Source organism: Pundamilia nyererei, unplaced genomic scaffold (assembly GCF_000239375.1).
Source record: "Pundamilia nyererei isolate P.nyererei 1_Seehausen unplaced genomic scaffold, PunNye1.0 scaffold00007, whole genome shotgun sequence".
In the NCBI taxonomy this organism is placed as follows: Eukaryota; Metazoa; Chordata; class Actinopteri; order Cichliformes; family Cichlidae; genus Pundamilia; species Pundamilia nyererei.
The window spans coordinates 924,986-930,985 of record NW_005187408.1 but is presented as its reverse complement, the minus strand read 5'-3'; the positions used below and the strand labels follow the sequence as shown (position 1 = coordinate 930,985).

At 38.9% G+C, this 6,000-nt stretch overlaps 1 protein-coding gene across 4 annotated transcripts in view; it reads right to left on the bottom strand.

The window, feature by feature from the left end:
• ctnnd2a (catenin (cadherin-associated protein), delta 2a) overlaps positions 1-6,000 on the bottom strand; it is a 255,957-nt gene that overhangs the window by 94,244 nt on the left and 155,713 nt on the right. The gene's annotated exons all lie outside the window — the stretch shown is intronic.

Here is a 6,000-nt window from a genome sequence, read left to right as displayed (position 1 = left end):
ACACACACACACACAGCTGTGCCTCAGAGCCAAGGTTCTGGCAATGCATCATTACCCTCCCTTGGAGGTGATTCCATATCCCAGCATGCATTTCTCATGTGGAGAGGAAATTACCCCTGGGCCGTGCTGAGAGCCAATAGAGTGTGTCCTCTGTCCTCTGTCGGTTTCTCTCTCTTTCTTTCTCTTTGGTTAAGTCCCCTTCTCACCCTGTAACTGTGCTCTCCCACCCTTACCGTCCACCCTCCCTTGCTTTCTCTCCTAGCCACCCAGTTACCACGACATCCTTTCATCTTTCTCTATCTTTCTCTCATTAACACTTTTTCCCCGTCTTCTTTCATTTTCTATGCCTCGAGAAGAATACAGATTAATAAGAAAGCATGCAAATGTATTGATGGCTTCTCTTCTTTCTGTCCTTCCCTTACTTTCAGCTTTTCATGGTGACATTAAGCATTCAAATTGACAATCAATTATGTCCCAAAAGTGGTAAACAGACAGAAATACAATCAGCTAACGAATAAAGTCTGAATAACTCTGGTGAAAATAACTAATAGTTACATCCTACAGACAAGCGTTTATTTTTTCATCTAATTTAAAAAGATATGTCATGTAAAATGATCATGACCAATGTCAAATCAAGCACTGTTCTTCTATAAAACCTCAAACTACTGAGCAATGATGTCATCTGCATCTTTTATAATAATCTGAAAGTGAAAAAGCAGAAAAGAGATGTATGGACCGCTCAAAAACATTATGCATCCAGCCACAGCTGTTGCAAACAGAGGCATTAAAGCTGTGTAGGAGAACGCCAAAAGCAAAAGTATAGAGCCTATCCGTGCATTTGTGGTTCTGTTGCATCAGTGCTGAAAACAGCCGTCCAATTTAGCAAACAAGAAAAAAAAGACACAAACCAAATGCTAAAAGCAGTAACAGTTCTTTACCTAATTTACTGAAAAAGGAGAACACTGTATCAGAATCAGAATGTCTGTCACACACACAAACATGCACAGGTATCTCATCTCTATAGTTATACTGTACATAAACCATATGTGGGTACATAGATCCAAACAATACACTTGCATAAACTATGGTTACAAGAAGGGGATACAGACACTTTATTCCCTTTCTTTTCCTCATAAATAAACATTTGTGCTCAACAAGAGCCATCACTGCATAATTACACCCTCCACTGCAGCTTCTCAACGCATACAGACACCCATAAACTCATACAATGATGTTCCAGCATTGTCATGCGAGGGTAGTTCACTTTCTTTTTGTTTTTTGGAAACTGTTTTGTTTCTCTCTCCGCTTCCGCTAGAGAGGAATGGTCCGCCTCAGGGCGGCGTCTAGGAGTTGGGCGTTTTCCCTCACACCTGATCTGCATCTCTTCATGGAGCGTGCAGTATATATGTAATTAATGCATGTAATTGGGTCATTGCCAGATTGTCTTCACATCTTTGGTGGTAATCGGGCTCACCTACTACACGTAATTTCTTCCCTTGGTCAGATGTAATCTGTTCTCTCTCTGTTCCAGCTCGACAGGTCTGTGATCTCCAGCCTTCTTCTGTGGAGATTTCTAAATGCTTCTCAGTACCAGTAAATCGTGCCTTCCTAACTGGGCCCTGACTTCCCGTCGTTATGACAAGCATCCTTTACACTCACTGTGTAACACGCTGTACTATGCACATCACATATGATTCTCTCTCTCTCACACACACAAACATGTAAATGCACATCCTCTGTCCTGTCTTTCGCAGCCTTGGGCAAATACATAAAAGCCTACTACACACTCAGTCTGCATGCACTTACAGACATGCCCACCACTGATCAGTCACCACTGATCTCTGTTTCTGGAAACATTCAATAAGGGTGGCTCATGTTCTGTCTTCCTCTTGCTGATATGTGTTCACGTCTTTGGCACTTCTTTTTTCCAGTGTTGTCAAATTCGCTACTCTTGCCCAGTTAGTATTAGGATATTCTAATCAGTCAATCTCCATTTCAGGCCGGCTGTTTTTTAACGCTCCTTCTCCCCATCTTCACCTCATCCACACAGGGGACCTCATCCAATCTCATCATCAACTGTCTCAACTACTCTGCTTCACCATCATCAGAGTCTGGACTATCTCAGGTCTATATCCTACCTTCATTTGGAATTATGCTCTTCTAAATTCAACTTGTATTTTGGATGTTCACATTTTAGGCACTCTCCTTATTGAAATAAAGTGTTGAGTGTGATACTACTGACAATAAATAGTCACAGTCAATCACTTTGGAAACGTTCTGCAACTTAAGTTTATGTTAGAGGCAGTCGCTCCTAAAAAGAGCCACTGAGGTATTTTTAAAGTTAAGTTACTTTAACTTCAAATAACGTTGGATATGGATTTTTTAAATGATATTTTTGGCATGTTAGTTATTTCAAACTTACAGATTAACACAAATATACACATTTGAATAATCCGTTATTTAAAAAGAAAAATGTCAAAGCCAACTAGAATTTATATCTAAAGTAAGACGTTATTGGACTTTTACTACTAGATTTACTATTTACATTAGATGTGCAACATCAAAAGAGCTTATTGGCTACCTTGAAATGTAAGCAAAACTACAACACTAAAGGAAAAAAAACATGTATCACATGAAATAATTAAAATAGTCTTTAACAAACTTTAACATCAAATATTACTAATGCTGCAGCCATCACTGCTGCGTGAATGCGTTTGGAGGAGAAAATGTAAATGAGGCGAGTCTGATTTAAATGACGAGAGTTTGATTTATCTTGAAGTCTTGTGTCTATGTTTCAGGCTCAGTGTGCGATTAGATAACTCGAGCATTTCCCCACAGCTGAAACAATGGTGTAGTCTTGTTTTTGATCGAAATGGTCCAACTATTTTCTTTCTTCCTTCCTGTCAATCCTCATAACTGCAGCGCAGTGAATTCCCATTGCATAATCTAACTTACCCTTTATGTTGTTTCTCACCCTATTACATGCTTTCCTAAGCCCCAAGTTTGAGAACAAAAACCACTGGTGCCTAACTCCCATCTTCCCCAAGTTAATGTTTCTCTCTCTCTTCCTGTATGCCCAACATCGTGCCCTCCCTCTGTCTTCTTCTCCTTCAATCTCTCAAGGTACAGTATAGCTTATTCCCTAAACAAATGCAGATGCCATGCTTTCTTCACTCACTTAAGAGTCTCCAAATCCCCTTCATTTGTTAAAAATGTTCCCCTTCATTATTGCCTTTCGCTCCTCTTTCTTCTCTTTGTTTATTGGTTATGCAAGTCTGCACTCAACATTTCTCATCATCTCACTCCCTACACTGTTTTTAATATTCATTTTAAGAAAGAAACCCAGTGGGGGTGACAATCGCTTTACACGCAGAACGCTTAGAGGGAAACGCACAAACTTTCTGAGACGCTGCCTTAGACAAAACAATAATGGGAGACACTGTATCTATATTTTGCCCTTGCCTTCTCTGCACTTTTCCTCTATTATTCTTATATTTATTCTCCCCATGCATGTTGATCACCTAAAGACCAACCTTAACTTTTCCTCATTTCCCTCGTCTTTCTGCATTTCCCTCCTTTTCTCTTTGTGTCTATTTTCTTCCCTTCCTCCTGTTTCTCCAGCTTTATTTTGCACTGCTCCCTTTAGCTTTCTCATCAGTAATTCCTTCTTCCCTCCTTCCTTCCACCCCTCATCTATCTTGTCTCCTTGTCTTCCTCCCACCTCTCTGTACTGCTATCCATTGACAGATATTGAGTTTTCCCTTCATGTTGCTGTCACCACCTCTTGCTTATCATGCTCACTCTTTTGCAGCTATAATAGCAGTATGTCACTGGCTACCATGTATGCACACACACATTATACAGTGACATACACACATTAATAAATAAGATATGCTAATTGATTATATAAAAAACATAGTCTTTCGTTTTGTGTGTACACACATGTACACACAGACACACAGACACACACACACACACACACACACACATTAACACATGCACACATAACCTCTGCCCTCACTCGCAGTGTTCTTTGTGTCTAATAGCTGCTAACTCATTTAGCACTTCATGTTAGCTCAACTAGATCCAATTACAGCAAGAGAGAGAGTGGAGTTTGAGTAGGAGGCCATTTAACCTCCTGACAAAGAGAAATCTAACACACTTCAATTCAACAATACTAAGCACAGTAAGATAACTGCATAAAAAATACAGCTAGAAATTAGGCATTTAAAGACACCTTTAACTGTACATAAAGTTAAAAATAGTAATGATGTAACATAATAGTAATAAATCACTATGCAATCTGCAGGCAGCATTCACCACAAAGGCTCAGATTTGCGAAAAAGATCTTTAGTGTTGAATTCAACCAGTGTACAAAATGCTTGCAATTCTACCATTTCTTGTTACTTTGCTGGAGGAAAAAAAGTGCAAATGGGGGAAAAATGAGATTTCTGTCTGGATCTGTGCACAGAAATCCATGAAGCCTGAGGCAATAATGGAAGCAAAATGATCTTGACTGTGCATACAAGCAAGTGTGGCAATAACACTAGAGGGCCAACAATAAACACTTTCATTGCAAGTGCATAAAGAGAACAATGTGCGTATGCCTGAGTGTGTTTGTATGTGAAATGTAAGCGCTAAACCTACTCCTACATTGGCTTTGTTTTCGTATTATGAGTATTACAAAACAATCAACTTTTAAAAGTTCTAAAAAGTCCTCTGCTACATATCCACTTACACCCTCTCTCCCTCCATGCACACACACACACACACACACACACACACACACACACACACACACACACACACACACTTATGTATAGAAATACATTTCAGCGTACAACTTAATATATTAAAACCAGTTATACAACGGATTAGCTAATTTAGCCTTTTAGGTATGCAATGCCTCTTTTCATCATCAAGTACTAGATTTAGGATGTGAAAATGCAATCGCTCACATTTTCTTATCTTACTGACCTATATTCACTTCTGGCTCTCCAGTATCTCTTTGAACCTTCTGGAAACATATTTCTGTCTACTCTTACAACTATTTTGTTATGTTATGTTGTTGCTGTGTGAAGATTATGCCTTAATAAAACATATACCTCGCTCAGAATTGATACTACTTTGCTAAAGAAGAAGTGTTTATGAACAACAAAGTCCAGAGTGCGAAGAAAAAGACAATAATCGTTCCTTTTGTGAAGTAAACAGATACGATATTCTAGTGTAAGTCAGAAGTGCTGTGTTTATTTTATAATAACAAAACTCACCAGATATGAGCTTTCACTTGATTGGGTACATTGGCTGTTGTGAAATATGAAGACTGTCTTGAGTCAGTCAGTCTAACTATATCATCAAAAGTAGACACATCCTACAGTAAGACTGCAGGATTTTGTGACGGACTTTACCTTCATCAGACTGTGCACATGCTAATCATTTCCCCCCTCTTTTTTTTACTTTCATTGTCACTGTTCTTAATAATCTCCCACTCTCTCTGTTCACTGTGTTCTTTCTCCCTTTCAGTGACTGACAGCTGCTGCTGAGACTTGATCCACCCGCCTCAGTCCCTCTTGCTCTGTAATTAAAGGAATTATACATCAAGAGTCCTGTGAAATATGTATAAAAAAAGACGGGGAATGAGCTTTGCTTAATTGCAAAGACAAGAGGATGGAAGTGATCACAGCCCAGTAGGATGCTTTTACGCACAGCATGACACTATGGGAGGTGAAAAAAAAAGTCTCAAGCAACTGGTGTGTGACTGGAGTAAAACAGTGTCTTATTAGATCGTTTTTCCTTGTACATATGAGGTAGCTGCACTGGACAAAAAAACAGAAGTTTAATTTGGCAAAAACTTTTTGTATATTTATGAGAGATTTTCCTGTCAAATTAAAGAATAATTGCTGTTTACCTTCATTTTTCAAAGTCTAGAGTGTGGACAAACCAGATATGCAAAATCTTTCTTCAGTGTTTTGGTATCTGAAGTTCCTTCAAATTTTTACA